Here is a 16,690-nt window from a genome sequence, read left to right as displayed (position 1 = left end):
TTATTTGCAATTGTTAATTCAAATTTAAAACATAATGTGAAAAAAAAATAAATCTAAAAGTATTAATATCGGTATCATTGGTTAAAGAGTATAGTTTTCTTCATATATAGAATCAATATCAAACCTCCAAGTTGATTCATGTTTAAATAGCATCGTTTTAAAATTAAATTATATATAAAAAAAATTAACTTTTGAATTTCTTTGTATATTTAAATGTGACAACAAAAAAGTCAATATGATGATATGATACAAAAATGTATCATTGCTAAAAATATGTATGCTTTAACAATTACTCTATTTTGAAATTATTAATATATATTTTTGCAAAATAATTAGTACGTAATTAAAAAAATGTTATAAGAAAAAAATAAGCATGCGGCCTTTGCTTATGTAGTTATCAACTATAATAAAAATAAACATCAATTTTACTTATAAAAGCAAAACGACTCGGTTTGATTAGAAATGTAAAGATAGAATATCCATAAATTTTTTTTATAAAAATATAAAATATAAATATTCAATATTTTGAAATAATTAATGTTTTGAGTAGATTTATTCTATATTGTTTCATTAGTTTATAAGCTACGAAATATTATTTATATGAATTTGATTTTAAAAAACAATCATTAATTAGATTTCGCGCAAATGCGCGGGGTTTACGACTAGTATTATATAATTGAGAGGACCAACGAAACTCTCTCATTCATTCTCGCAAAATAGAGCATTTTGGCGAGTTCCCACCTTTATAAAAATATTTATTTTAATTAAAATTTATTTATCTATATAAAAATCTATTCATTAATATTAACATTATCACTTTTAAATTTTGTAAATCACTTTTGATTTACATCGATTTTTTCATTGATAGAATTTGTTACAATAAGATAGCCCAATTAATGAGAAGTTTTGACAAAATAAAACTCTTCATATCAACTTCCTATATGATGACCATCAATTTCCCATGATTAATACCTAATTCTGACCCGGCCAAATTGTTGAAAGGTTATGCTCCAATACACATCGTTAGGTATCTTTTATAGTTTAAGGTTTCTAATTAGCTATTGTTTTGATTTTTTTTTTGCAGACTTTCAATTTTGATCTGTCAACTAGAACAAATTATATATGGTTGCATCATTATTAAACTTCAAGGGTGTCTCCTAACATTAGTCTTTGTAATATATGATCCTCAATTTCGCACCTCAATAATTATGTGTTCTTAAAGACATAATAATGATTGGATTATCATACTATAGAACCTTTTGTAATTTAGAATTATAATTTTGTTATTTGTTTGTTCTGATTTATTCTGCTAATATTTTTGTGAAGCAATAATGCTATGAGCCTTTGAAAGAGAAAATTAATATTGATGTCTAGGGTTCTCTGGCAGTTGAATAAGGTAGGCTTTGGGTTTTGACAATGAATTTATAAAATTTATATAACATATATTCTTTTTGCAATCTTATTTATTTTGCAAAAAATGAAAACTGCAAATATGCTAATATGTTTAGTTTATTATTTGGTAAAATCCAAATTAAGAAATTGGAGGCCTCATGTTAAAGTTATATGTACCAGTAGTTATCAAAATTTTACCGATTTTATGTTTTTACAATAAACTTAGTAGCCGAATGATTTATCAATTCACGTGCTTTGATATTTGGTAATTCTTCATTAGTAATTCTTTTAGTATTTTTGGACAGATAAGTTTTTTGTGTGCTGAATATGCTTAATTCATGTTTATAGACTATTTGACCTTTTTTTTCACTTGATGGTAGGCAGGTGTTATACTATGAGTGGTTTAGTCCATGAATAATATGGTAGACTCGGTCTACCTAAAAATTTCTCATAGATTTATATAAAAAAAATTCATTAATTTTCATTAGATAGAACTTTGTTATGAGAACCTTTTTTAAAAAAAATAAGCAAAAATTTTCTCACTTAAATAAACAAATAAAAAGACTAACTTGATTTATGAATTTATAAAAATGGATTAAATAGTCAAAAATATAATTTTTTTATAAACTAATCCAATATATTTATTTAAAAAATTTAAAAATAATTTTAATTAAATAAATATCATATTGTTTATTAAAAAAATTATTTTATTTGTATAGAATAAAAGAGTTAAAAGTAAGCTATATTTTTTATAGGTTTAAATTGTATACTTTATATTTTAATTTTATAATTAAGTTTAATTCACAAGTTTGAGTTATTTTATTCTCTCTATATATAATGATTGTTATGTAATAAATAAATAAAAAAAAAATACAATTTTAATTATATTAGAATCTTGATTTTTTTTATAAATTTATATACAATATTAAAAAAAAATTAATATGATGTACTACTAAAATATAGAATAGCTAAACATAAATATGTTAAAGTTTATTATTGAAATTTATAAGGGTTAATTCCTAAAAAAATCACGAACTTTACACGAAGTTTCATTTTAATCATGACCTTTAAAAGTTGTCATTTAAAGGCACAAACTTTCATTTTATTTCAAATCTATCATTTCAGTGTATTTTTGTTGACTAAATTCTTCAATAAACCATTAATGAAAGACTCAAATTATAAATCGACATTAAATCTTATTATCTTTTAGTTAGAGTATATAGGATTAGGAATTTTTGGTTCGATAAAATACACCGGATTTTACTTTGGCGATAGATTTGAAACAAAATGAAAGTTCGTGCCTTTAAATGACAACTTTTAAAGTTCATGATTAAAATGAAACTTCGTGTAAAGTTCATGATTTTTTTAGGAATTAACCCAATTTATAAATACTTTTTGCTGTAAAAGAGTACAAAAACTTTATAGTTTAAAGTAGGTTTATAAATAAGAAACAAATATCCAACTGTGGTAATTAAACACGCATTTTATAATCACAAAGGAATATAAATTTTATTAAAAATTGCAAATAAATCATATCACGTAAGAAGATTTGATGAATATTATAAAAAATTAAAATTATGGTTCTCAATCCACAAGTCATTATAAAAAACAATTAAATATAAATTTACAAGAAAATAAAAAAAATGTCAAGTATAAAATTTCAAATCCGAAGTAAAAAGTATATGAATTATAAAATCTAAAAGAATTTTTTTTTGTTAAAATTATTTTTTTAGTACGGCTAATATATAAAATATATATCAATTTAATTCCGCGCAAATGCGCGGGTTTACGACTAGTAGTTATATAATTGAGAGGACCAAAGGAGCATTCTCATTAGTTCCCAACTTAGATAAATCACTTATTTAAGTTTTAAAAGTTGTTACTAAAAGATATTTGGTGAGAATTATCTTCTTTTTTTTCTCTCAAAAAAATTAATTCTCTCCAAATAAAATTTTCTCATTAATTCCCACAAAATAAAATATTACTATGAGTTTCCACTTTTTTTTGTACTACTTCTTACAATTTTATTTTTAATTGAAATTTCAACTCATTTAAAAACAAATTTGTATCTATCTAAAGTACATATTACATACTAATCCGTATAACTTTAAAGTACTTATGTTTTTCAATTAAAACAATTATCTTTCATTAATTAAATTCTAATAATGGCTTTTGTATATTGGATAGTGTGATGTTTTTTTGTTTTTGCAGTAATTTAAATGCTAACAAGAAACATATTCACTAGCGAAATAACTATTCTCAGCAACTTTAGCTTTGCATAAATTATGTTCTATAAAATAATGGTTTATTGATGTCACGACCCAAAATATTGAGCCGCAACCGGCGCTAGGGAACGGGAGTGGTAGCTCCATAACCCGTAGCAAGCCTTAAATCACTATTATTTTTTCGCAATAATTAACAAATAATATTTAATCACGGAAGCAATCACATTTATAACATATATATATATATATATATATATATATATATATATATATATATATATATATATATATATATATATATATATATATATATATATATATATATATATATACATACACATTTACACTAAATGTTCTGTTAACCTCGCGGGCTCTAGTTACCGTACCCGTACGAACTGGCCTCGCGGTATTATATACATCAGTTAGTGTCTCAAATCATGTCACCGGCATCTGGGGCCATGAACCACATATAATACACGTAGCCTACAAAAATATAAACAAGACATCAAATAATATGTACAATCAAAATGTACTGCTGTTTAGGCTACGACTTTGTCTACGCGGGACCACTACTGCAGCACTACAGAAGTCAAAGAAATATACATACGTGGCTGACTTTCGGATTCCAAAACTAGCTTCTAGCTAAGTCCACACTCTAAGTACCTGAAAGACATCAAAGGTGAGGGGTCAGTATTTGGAAAAATACTGAGTGAGTTGACATTTACTAACGGTATTAATATAAAAACATAGCATCACATTTCAAGAAAAAAATAATATAAAACATATAAACATGTATTCGATCCATACGAAACTAATATCCTAGCATGCGACTCATCTCTTGAATAATCATATATCGTTCAACCCAATCGTAAATCTCAAGTTGTGAGTCCAACTCACTGGTGGGTCCAACCCACTAGTGGGCCCAGCCCACTAGATACGGGGACTCCAGACTACACCGTAGCAGAGTGCTCACTCGTATCAAACTATACCTCAAATCTCAAATTTCATATTCATATCGTGTTATACATATCAACTCGTTTCTCAAATGCAAACACACTAGACCGACTCGATACTGGTGATCACACAGCCTATTGACACCCAATAGGTAGCTATTTTCTTCGGATCGAAAACTAGTTCTCGTATATAAACTTAATAGAAACATATAACTTTTCAATCAAATTATATAACATGCGATGCGTATAAACAGTATATATGTATCTATATAAAATATATTTAATATATAATACACGAAAGTAAATACAACTCACAGAAACCAAAATCCAATCAATCACGTGGTCAATGTAATGATATGCTCTTGCTATCCCACGTCCACTGACCTCCCTGCTCGCTGACACGTCTGATGCACAATAATTTAACGTTTAATAGTTAGATATCAATCTCGTATTGTTACACGTATATTACTTTTAAATTCTAGGGTTTCGTTTCATTCTTATACTTATTTATGTATATCGTAACTTTTAGTCGTATCAACGACCTAGCGAATACTACTTCTCATTCTAGAGAACCGTATAACGTACTTAGCGTTCTCCATTACCGTTCATTATCGAAAACGTCAAGCTTAACTTGAGACTTGTGATTCTCAAAGTCCAAAACTCGTCTTTTAAAGTCAAATACTCAAAAACGTCGAATACCTAGGTAGAATACGGTTCACATATGCGTGGGGGTGAGTCGGGGTGCACGGGCGTGCCCTTCGGTGGGTGCACGATCGTGCAACCAAGTGCACGTTCATGCACCATGAAGAGTGCACGTTCGTGCACTTCAGGTGCACGTTCGTGCACCTTGCTAGGTGCACGTTCGTGCACCTTGCTAGGTGCACGTTCGTGCACTTTTAGTGCACGTTCGTGCACCCGTGGTGCACGGTCGTGCACCACGTGAACGGTCGTGCACCACGTGCAAAGCCCCGGAAATGCGATTTCCGGGGTCTTACCACCATTCCGACGTGCTTCACACACCCACACTCAATACCCACAACTCCGTTTTCACCAAAACGCTATTAACGATCCATAAACATCAATTTCAATACTAAAACTCATTCCCTTTAAAACAGCCAACAAACCCATCATTTTCATGCCAAAAACCGACCGCTTACCTTAATTTAATGGCCGGAGATGATAGAGCTTTCGATTCTGAATAAATCGCCGCTTGAATCGCTTGAATCGGACGTCGAACGGAGAAATGGCGGCGAAACGACGGTATCGTTGAAGGTTTTCTCATTTCTCTCGATCCTTCCTTCTGTATCAAATTCCATCTTTCTTTTCTTATATAATTCGGATAAAGTGCCACTTTGATCCTTGTTCTTTTTGTTTACTATCATTTATCCTTTAAACTTTTCTTTTATACGATTTAGTCCATAACTAAATCGATAAATCCTTTTATTATAACTTATACGCATTATTTATATCCAATAAATAATACGAAACTCGATATTAATACTTTCCCGTCAAAATCCAAAATTTCCATTTTCGACACAAAGTGGCTAAATTACCACTTTGGTCCCTGTACTTTATTTTGGACTTTTCTTGACATTTTTTCTTTTAATTCCAATTCTAACTTTAGAATTGAAATCTAACCTTAATTTTCTCATAGTTAATTTCTCAAAACCGACCTACTTGAAACTTATTTACTTTATCTTTTCAGAAATTCTTCTGATATCACCACTCTGACGAATCAAAACTGGACACGTGGTCCAATTAGCTAATTAAATATTTTGGGGTATTACATTCTTCCCCCCTTATAAAAATTCGTCCTCGAATATTCATAAATCTTGTTGGGATCTTAACTTATCTTTACAGTTTCCTTGACGTCCATTAATACGTTCTGATCACAGCTTTTCCTTTTACTTAACTCTTAGTTTTCCATGCACAACTATAACTTTATACTTGTTGCTAATCGATTGTTTATTCAACCCTTAATAGTTGCTTGCTGTTACGTCGTTGAGAATTCTCTTACTGGTGCCTTCGTCTCATCTGTTATCTTTTCCGAGATAGAATGGTCCTTGGACGTATTCTTGATGTCATAGTCCTTACATCATTGCCACCTAGTTGTCACTAATCATAATCTAATGTTTTCTCGTTTCATCATTTCATTCTTAGTAGCCATAGGGTTGCTACTCGTCTCCTTTATACGTGAATGGTCACGACGTGCCAATTTCATCTTAATGACGTACTTACTTTATGCATATTCTTATGAATATTTTCTCTCGTAATCATAACCTGCAGTTATGATCTCTATCGTCTGTAATTTTCACTTTCCTTTCTTAACTGGTTCTTGTCATTTCTCACTCCTTTCTATCATTGTCTGACACTTCATTCCTCATTGACCAATCTTTCTCAACTTGCACTATGTTAAATACTTTCATTTTCTCTTAACGTAGCTAAACTTGATACATTTTTCACTATCTTTCATTTCTCTTTCCTTTGCTCCTTTAATCTATCATGAACTTCACGTTGTTCTGTCGATTATAGTCCCTCATCCTTTACCATTACCTTAAATGTTTTGCTTTACATTACTTTTAATCGTGTAGCTTGTACAGCCGTCTTCTTCGACCGTTACTATTCGTATTCTCATTTTCTTATCCTATCTTGATTTGATCCTTCAAGATCGTCTCAAGTCTCCTATTGACTTATCAGTCAAAACTGTCTCTTCTTTACGTCACAATTCCTTATTCTCGTTGACCTCATATGTTTCTTAACATTTTAACTTTCTTAAGGATTCTTTTTACTGACTAAGCTTCGCTTAATTTCATCTTTAACTGATTCAGTAAATCCTTAATAACTTATTTGCTTCCTTTATCGTCATTCCTTCTTACTGTATAAACAACTTTCTCTTTCATCTCACATTTATGTTTCTTACTTTCAAATAATTTTACGACTTTATTCTCACTTTTCAAGGTGTCGTCTTAGTACTAGTCATGATCATTTCTTAGCTTATCCTTATTCTGCCTCTCATTTCTTCTTAAAGTGTTTTCTTAGCACTTATATCATGATTCTAATTGTCCTTTTAAATAACTTGATTTCTCTGTACTAGTATCATCTCTCGTCCTTATGACATCATGGCCTCTTGGATATAGTTTACTCCTATCTGTTCAATAGCAATGAAGTGTCACCTTGCTCTTTACTTATTGTATCTTTTACGCCTTTCCTCTGTTTATAACAGTTTTGCTGTTACCGCTCTTTTCTGATAACTCTTCTAACGTACCTCTAGAACTTTCATTTCTCTAATTATCTTACTAAATCTTGAGGGTATATGAGTTTCCTCATTATACTTTCTTTCATATTATCTACAATTCTTACGTTTACTGACACGTATGCCTATACGTGTGTTTTTCTCTTTATGCTAGAATTTTACAACTTAACTTTTCTCTTTTCTGTTAATGCAATCTGTAGCTCTTAATACTGATATTAGTGATTTCAGAAATATCTGTCAACTAACATCATTATCCCTTGATCTGTCTAACCTTAAACCTTCACATTTTGCAAAATCATCTGCTTCATCGTTCATATTATCGTCTTCTCGTCCTTTATACTTTCAATTTCTTATCTCTAGTATGTTTTTCGTTCGTTATGTTACTTATCTCGACATAAAGATAATCATTGTATTCTTCGTCCTTTCGTATCCTTTACTTTTCTTTCGTCTAATATGACTTTCTGTCATTTCATCATTTGTTCTAGCATGAGGATATATATTGTATCCTCAGACATTGTCAGCGCATCGCATCCTAACTGCGTATGCTCTGCGGCGATAACTCCTTATTCACATTCTCCTTTAGCTTCACTAGCTTTGTTGTAATTAATCGTTAACGTGGCTTTATTCTATTATTGGGGTTTGTTTTACAAGTCTCATTCTTATTTATTAGGAACCTTTAATTATCTGTCGCAGAGTTTCACATCTGAGTTCACTTACAAAACCAATACGATTTCGAAAACATCTTTTTGGCTAGCTAGCACTTTAAATCACTTTTCATAAATCGTTTAAAATCGTTAGTACAATTGTAGCTCAGAGTGATGACACCTCTCATCACCAAGAGTTGCTCAAAATTACATTTTCTTTTCCATTACAAAGATATGATGCATGATCTAAAATTTTGAAAATCATTTTCTTATGCATTCTTATCATGATTATACAATGTCATATGCGATGTCTGAGCACAATCGTACTTTGAAAAATCTTAAAAAATCTTCATACTTTTCATAAAACATAAGTTTACTCCAGATCGTACACTCTGCGACTATCAACGGCTTTCTTTATTGTTATTGGATACATTATAAATTTTTGTATTACTGTTACTTTCTGTCATTTTACTGACTATTCTACTGTCACATCACTTCTTTCTCCATTTCTCCGATAATTCAATTCAATTTAAAATTTTCTATTGCTGTAATCACCACATCCACTTCTTCAATATTCTGTATCACGTCACATACAGACGCATGTACCGATGTTTTATATCGATTTCCTATTAGTAACCCATCTCTTTCTTCTCAATTTCTAGAACGTAATATAGGAATTACGTTCACGACAAATGTATTATGTGGTGTTTATTATATTATTGTTTTCGTAAGTTATGTTTATATATATATATTTTTTTGAAGCGCGTGTTTGTCAATATCGCTTCCTATAGGCCCTATTGTCACGACCCAAAATCGAGGGCCGCGACCGGCGCTAGGGAATGGGAATTGTAGTTTCAAAACCCGTAGCAAGCCTGAAAATCGCTAAAACTTTTTCGCAAATAACAATCATACAAAGACTTTACAAACGGAAGCGTTTATATACACTGGTAAAACAATACAACTTGCTCGGGCCTATCGTTTCCGTACCTTGTACGTACTAACCCGGCGTACAATACTAGTGTTACATACACCTCACGGGAATTTACCTCCGTGGAATAAATATGACAATCGTAGCCAAAACAAACATAAACACACTGACAACAACTGTAAACAATGAAAAACATATTAATTTACTAGGCTACGACACTGGTCAGACATTACACTACTGCATCAATTATGGAAGTCGAGACTGTACATAGCCAAAGGGACTTCCGGTCAAAGACTGACTTCTAGCCAAGTTCAAAATCTAGGTACCTGAAAAACACACTATTGGGGGGTCAGCTATTAAGCTGAGTGAGTCATACTTTACTCATATTATCAAAATAAGCATCGCATTTTAAAAACATTTTTAAATATTTATACAATCATACTTTCAAACAATTCCAACATATACAATCACAGTAATTCCAACAGTTCATTTAAGACAAGTATTTGATCCGATCGAAACCTTAATCTTAAACTCCTTAACCTTTCCTAATATGTATCGTATTCAAATAAAATCATTTTAATCCAAGTGGTACGGTCCCGAGATAGTTCAACCGAGTTACTCGCTACCACGTGGCATAGTCCCGAGATGGTTCAACCGAGTTACTCATGCCACTGAGATAGTTCGACCGAGTTACCCACTAGATACGGGTCCCGAGATAGTTCGACCGAGTTACCTCGTATCTGCCAAAATTATAATCCTCCTTTCCGATACCTAAAAATATTCCATTTCATAATCATATATATGATCAACATTTAATGAGCTCATATCAAACGTTTCACTGTACGAATATCTAGACTCTTATAAACACCGGTGATCACACGGCCTATTGACGCCCAATAGGTAGCTCGTTTCTTCGGATCGTATACAAATTCACATTCGCAAATAATCGACAAGTCATAAGCAAAGTAATACAATTCATATATCAAACAAGTCAATCCAATACAATGTAGTTCAATCCATAAACAAACAAGTTGAATATAATTCAATCATATACCAACAATCCAAATCAAACAATTCAACTCAAATAACTAATGCGATGCATTTAATAATAATAATATATAAAGTATATATAAAATAGTTTTTAGTACGATAATGAGAGTGAGTAAAATATACTCACAGCTTGCTATCCATAATCTTTGATAATAGCTAAGCGATGTCGCGTTCTGTAAGTTCCGGGTTCCATTGGTAGTCGCCTCGTCGAGTCTACATAAATTCGATAATAGCTCGAATTAATAACAATCTAACTATAATTAATTAATCCAAAACTAGGTTTCTAGCCAACTTCGGCTTTCGAAACCGTTCAATTAAAACAGTCCGACCTCTAAACAAAATTAACATTCTTAAAGTTCAGAATGTCGCCTACAACTTTCGTTTAGGTCTCGGACTGAGATTAGTACCCGAATGTATCGCAATTCGGCTTGAAAGTTAATAACTTGGGCTGTCCAAATTTTAGAACTGCTATGCGCGACATAATGTTTCGATTTATTTGAGCCACTTAGAGGCCGAACTAGCAGATACTTATACCTAGACATTTATAGAAAACATCTTTAAGTTTCCGTATCAACAAACGGAACTTAATTCGGAGCTATATAGCTCGAGATATTTTCCTTGCAATATGGATGTTCCGCAGCGCGATAATTCCAACAACATCGTCAAATTATTTCGCGCATACTTGACTCGTAACTTATGACTCGTCGATATTTGAAACCTATTGCTAGCATACCTTAATAGCAGCCCTCATCTCTCACCACAAACACATTCATTTCATGTTTAAACACCATTCAAAATGCTTAGGCATAAACTACACATTTTGGCCGAATCATGTATCAACATTTCATCCAAGGTTTATCAATCAATCACAGCCTAATTTCAGCTCTAACTATTAAATTCAAAGCTCATATTCATCATTTGAATCTCACACTACCATTTTAGCTCCATGGCTGAACCTTAGTCAATATTTTTAATCAAAATTTCATTCATTATTCAAGCAACAATCAACACAGTTCTTTAAGCCAAATTTATCAATTATCAAACACCCTAATCCTTATGAAATTACCGAATTCATTCAAGAAATTCTTCACCCAATTTCATTATCTTAACTTAGTAAATTTAAAAAATTCATCTTACCTTGGTTGATGACTTTGCGGAAGGTTTAAGCATCCAAAATCACCATCAAAGTGTTTCATATAAGCTCACCATCACCTTTGAACATTAAAACCACCAAAATCCTAAATTAATCACCAAAACCGAATTTGCAGTTCTGAACCCTAACTAGAAACATTCAAACTTACCTCAAATTGAATCCATAATCTAGTAGAGGATCCCTTCCTCGTTCCGTGGCCGCGAGAATCGCTCAATTCCGTTGAGAATTGAAGAAGTTATGATGAATCAAAGATTTTACATGAAAATTCAAAGGTTGAAGATGATGGTGTTCTTAAGGGCTGAGAGCATTTGATAATCTGAGTTTAAACTCAATTCAAATGCCTTTTATAATTATGGAGGAAGTCTCTCTTTGGTCCTTAGGGTTGCCACCTCCATACCTTTCAATTTCTAACTTTTATTTCGTCCAATTTAGTCTGTAAATCGCTTAATCATTTGAACTCGATAAACTTTGTATTATTTATTTCCAAATAAATAATATCACCTTAATACCTCACAATTCCATCTCTGATAATTTATTTTAGCAATTTTCAGCTAAAAACGCTCAAATTCCATTTTGAGCTAAAATGCATTTTTTCCAACTTTTTCGTCCAATTGTCATTTTAATAATTATCGATAATCAATTTATCGATATTATTTTTATAAATACTAATTCCCGTCAAATATTTATTTAATTTATATTTTCCGGGAACTAAACGCTTATTTTCCAATTTTTGAGCTAAAGTGGACTTTTATCCACATTTCTCACATTTATATCTTTATCCCAGTTCCATTTTCCTTGTGGAATATTATTATTAAAATTTCCTTATTAAAATTCCAATGTCGACCTACTCGGGTCTTCTTTTATTTAATTATTTCTCAATAATTCCATTTTTGGCCGCTTTAACTGTTTAAATTTGTACACGTTGCCTACTTTAGCAACGTCAGACATACGGGGTATTACACCTACCTATCTGAGGTATTATCCTATAGGTACATTCTACTCGTTATGCTCTATTATGCATGCAGTAAACATATACACAACAATGCAACATATAAACACAAATACTCAAAGCATATTAATCATTTAATACCGGGGTTATCTAATGTGGGGCACTAGGTTTCCTAATAGCTATGTCTGTGTATCGACCCCTAATTCTTCTACTGGAGTTGCCTCCGCCACTATGCACAGAGTGGGGGTTAGTCCTAATACCAGAAGATCGACTAGTATAATCTGGATAGAACGCACGTCTGAAAAAGTAGGATCGAACAAGATTGCCATCCCACTCGCGGTCAGCCTCGATCCTACGAGCCATCATAGTGAGCGTCCCAAAGTGCTCGTGAACATGCTCATATAGCTCATCAAACTCTGGTCCTGTCACGACCCAAATTTATGAGTCGCGACCGGCGCTAGGGAATGGGAGTGGTAGCTCCGAAACCCGTAGCAAGCCTAAAATCCTGTGTAAATTTTTCGCAAATCAAATCATTTTTCATATATCAAAATACATGTGACCCCATTTTACAAAAATATCAGAGTTAAAATGCGCTAGACAAATACATAGAAAAAAAAACATCTAGACTACTGCGGACCGCTAGAATGAAAACCTTCTTTCACTTCTTGTGCAAATGACTTCCGAGAATTAAAACTTCGGAAGCTTGACTCTTCAAATCATATCATACTATCCCTGAAAAATGGGAGGAACAATGGGGTCAGTATAAAACTGAGTGAGTTCACCAAAATTACACGCAATATCACATAAAGGGTTAAAATCCATTGAAAATCCTTTCTATATATCAAAAATAATCTTTTGACATCATATTGCGTATCTTCTTTATTTTCCTTCATAATTCTTTGTTTATTTCATAAACTTATAATTTATACGTATTTGACATCTTCAATTTCTTATTATGGTTTTGATATTTTTCTTCTCTCGTTTTGTTTCATTAGTTTTCGACCGAATCTTAAATCTTAGTTTATATCATCATGATTCTAAGTCGAACTAAATCATTGGCAAGTCTCTTGTGACTTGATCCTTATGGTTGGGTCCCGAGATAGTTCAACCGAGTTACCCATAACCATATGGTACAGTCCCGAGATAATTCAACCGAGTTACTCCTTAAACACGGGTCCCGAGATAGTTCAACCGAGTTACCTTCGTGTCTGCATTCGGACTCTGCACCCTGCAGGTCTTTTGAACTTAACTGTCGATTCATATGATTCCTATTGACATTTAATAGGAGTAATTGTTCACATTGTGTCTCGATCTTGTTTCGTATTGATTCTCGATGTATCACACTTACTTTTTATTTCGTATGAGTTCCGAGGATTATCATCGAGAATGGATGAGATACAGGTCCCGGGATAATTCTACCGAGTTCAACCTTGTATCTCAGTTCTTATTATTTTGTGCACCATAGTACAATTCTCATTTTACGTTTTTTTTGTATTTTTCGTTCTGTTGTATTGATCCTTTATGGACCATGGCATGCACATTACAATCTACAAGCATACCTCTATAACACACGCACGTATGGGTATTTATTATGTTTGATAGTACATATCGGAATGTACTATATTGCCTTATTCATATCTGATCTGATACTTGTATATTATTCGATATTCGATTTATTAGTACATATAGGAATGTACTGTACTTTTCTTATTTATATTTGGTTCAATTCACATTTTATTACTTTACCCATCCCCGGTGTTTAAATATATATACTCTTTTCATTTACTTGTATTATTATCAAAATAGCACAATACGATAAAACATCATTTTCAAAACATACATATAAACATAAAAATATTCATATAGCTTTCGTATTAAAATACGTAGCTCTACGAATATTAGCGAGTAATTTAAAGTGTACTCACCACTTGCTATCCAAATTCTTCAAATAAACACGAAGACATCTCGATCCGTTCCCGTCGAGCCTTGTCGATAGTCGCTTCGTTGAGTCTACGCAAATTCGATAACGCTACGAATTAATAACAAATCTAATTACGATTACGCATCTAAAACTAGCTCGATCAACCTATTTCGGTCATTAAAAACGCTTATCTAAAATGGGTTGACCCTTGAACAAAATCGACATTCTTAAAGTTTAGAATGTCGCCTACAACTTTCATTTAGGTCTCAGACCATGAAATGTACCCGAAGGTGTCGGAAAATGGGTCGGAAGTTGTTTCTCTGATTTAACCTTTTAAGGCTGCACAAATAGTCCACTAGGGCTGCTACTTTGGGCCTTAAAACCGAGTATGTACAATGATCATTTTTCGAAACAAACTCGACATATTCAAACTTCATATTCATATCTACAACTTCCGTGAAGACTTTGACTAGTTTTGACATCTCGATTATTCACAATGAATTTCCAAAGTTGACTCCTTAATTCTTTTTAATCCAAATTCAGCATTTTTCATGCATTTTTGAGCTTTAGATTCACTCATCTTAAAGCATCAAAACTGTGATTAAATTGTTAATATTTAATCTATGTAATACGGTCTACAATTTCCATTTAGGTCCGAACTTGATTCGGTATGCGTAGGGGGTCAGAAAACGCACTCGAACTGCCTATCCTGCACCATTTGAAAACTGTTGGCAGCCCCTAAAACTGCCTAACAAGCCTACTTTGGGTTGTTGTGGAGGGCATATTCTATCTCGTGGGGCAGAACCGAGTTGTTCGGGTTTAGTCCGACATGCACCCACGCCATACGTACAATTTCAGACATGAAAGATAATCCTAGCGACCTCCGAAACCGCTCTCAAACTTAACTCAAACACAACTATTAAAACAGTATTTTATTAACATAAAATACGTTTAATCCATTTTTAATTCGACTTTTTCGAAGCCTATATCCTTTTTAACTTTGATAATTCATACTTTACACCTCCGACTATCCAATTTATTTTTCTTATAATTTTTCCTTAAAATTAATTATTTTTCCAAAGAGACTAACTATCGACTTTGGGCCGATAAACGACATGCTTACAAACAGCCAATGACCAAACTAATTGTGCGTTCTTACTCATCAACATCCCGTCTATATTTTTTGTTCAGACTTGAACCAAATCCGAGGTGCGTACGGCCGCCTGGGAGCTGCCAAAACAGCTCCCATGGGCTGCCCTGTTTCTGGGCAGAAACAGCCCAGAAACAGGGCTGCATCTGCTCTGGTGAGCAGCCATGTTCTGCTCACCGGAGCAGATGGGTACTGCTCATTTGAGCAGAACCACCACTTCCGTGGTAAAGTCCGACATGCCCTCTTTCATTCCGACCTATTTCCAGCCATTAATACCGACTACAACACCCCTAAATCATAGCTCAAACTTGACTCCTTAACACCATCACAAACAGTTTTATACTCAGCTTTAATCATCAATAATTCAACCAATTTCATCATCAAAATTCAAAAACTCAGATTTATACCTTCACTTAATGTATTGGCTTTGTAACCGAATCAAAGTCTTCATGAACCATCATCAAAATTCCATAACCTTAGCTCCAAATCCATCATACACACCTTACAAACAATCAAATATACCAAGTTAACATCACTATCTCAAAACCTCAACACTTGCTAATCCAATTTCCATCAAAAATTCACCATTGAACTCAGAAATTGTTAGCTTACCTTGGGTCTTCATTGTCTTATGATCATTTTGCCTCTATAATCTTCAAATTCCATGGAGAAATGATGAACGTTGGTGATGGTGATGATGATCGGCCTCCATGGAGAAAATGAGAAATTTTGGGGTTTATTTTCTTTTCTCAAGTCAAAATGATAAGGATAGCTAACATCAATCCCTTCCTTAACAAGTTGATTAAGTCATCAAAGGGTAAAAAATCCATTTTAACTCAAGGGCTTAATTACACTTTAACCCGATCTCTTAATTACCCGTCGTGCTTACGATAAATAGTTTCGTAAATTTACAAAACTTTGACGATAATCCGTTAGCGATAAATAATGAACTTTGTCATTTTATTTATCGATCCAAGTCCAATAATTTATTTATTTAATTTTCTTTTTCCGAATATCCAAATTCCGCTTAATTAATAAAATATTTTTGTCTAAATTTCACGAAATTTAATTT

General features: G+C 32.5%; 2 long non-coding RNA genes across 3 annotated transcripts; both read right to left on the bottom strand.

Annotated features, from left to right (window-relative positions):
- Window positions 1-3,973: 3,973 nt before the first annotated feature.
- Window positions 3,974-16,383, bottom strand: LOC126655010 (uncharacterized). Of its 2 annotated transcripts, none has more exons than XR_007632843.2 (3): window positions 16,231-16,383; window positions 16,026-16,119; window positions 3,974-4,280 (listed from the first exon to the last, which is right to left on the bottom strand). It is a non-coding gene; the product is annotated as an uncharacterized LOC126655010 (long non-coding RNA). The 2 variants fall into 2 exon arrangements; XR_007632842.2 differs by lacking the exon at window positions 3,974-4,280 and adding an exon at window positions 12,976-13,279.
- Window positions 10,531-11,988, bottom strand: LOC130015744 (uncharacterized). Its single transcript, XR_008791120.1, has 3 exons — window positions 11,747-11,988; window positions 11,583-11,657; window positions 10,531-10,658 (listed from the first exon to the last, which is right to left on the bottom strand). It is a non-coding gene; the product is annotated as an uncharacterized LOC130015744 (long non-coding RNA).
- Window positions 16,384-16,690: the final 307 nt, after the last annotated feature.

Source organism: Mercurialis annua, linkage group LG7 (genome assembly GCF_937616625.2).
Source record: "Mercurialis annua linkage group LG7, ddMerAnnu1.2, whole genome shotgun sequence".
In the NCBI taxonomy this organism is placed as follows: domain Eukaryota; kingdom Viridiplantae; phylum Streptophyta; class Magnoliopsida; order Malpighiales; family Euphorbiaceae; genus Mercurialis; species Mercurialis annua.
Note: the sequence above shows the minus strand (reverse complement) of the source record. Positions and strands in the feature narration are given on the sequence as shown.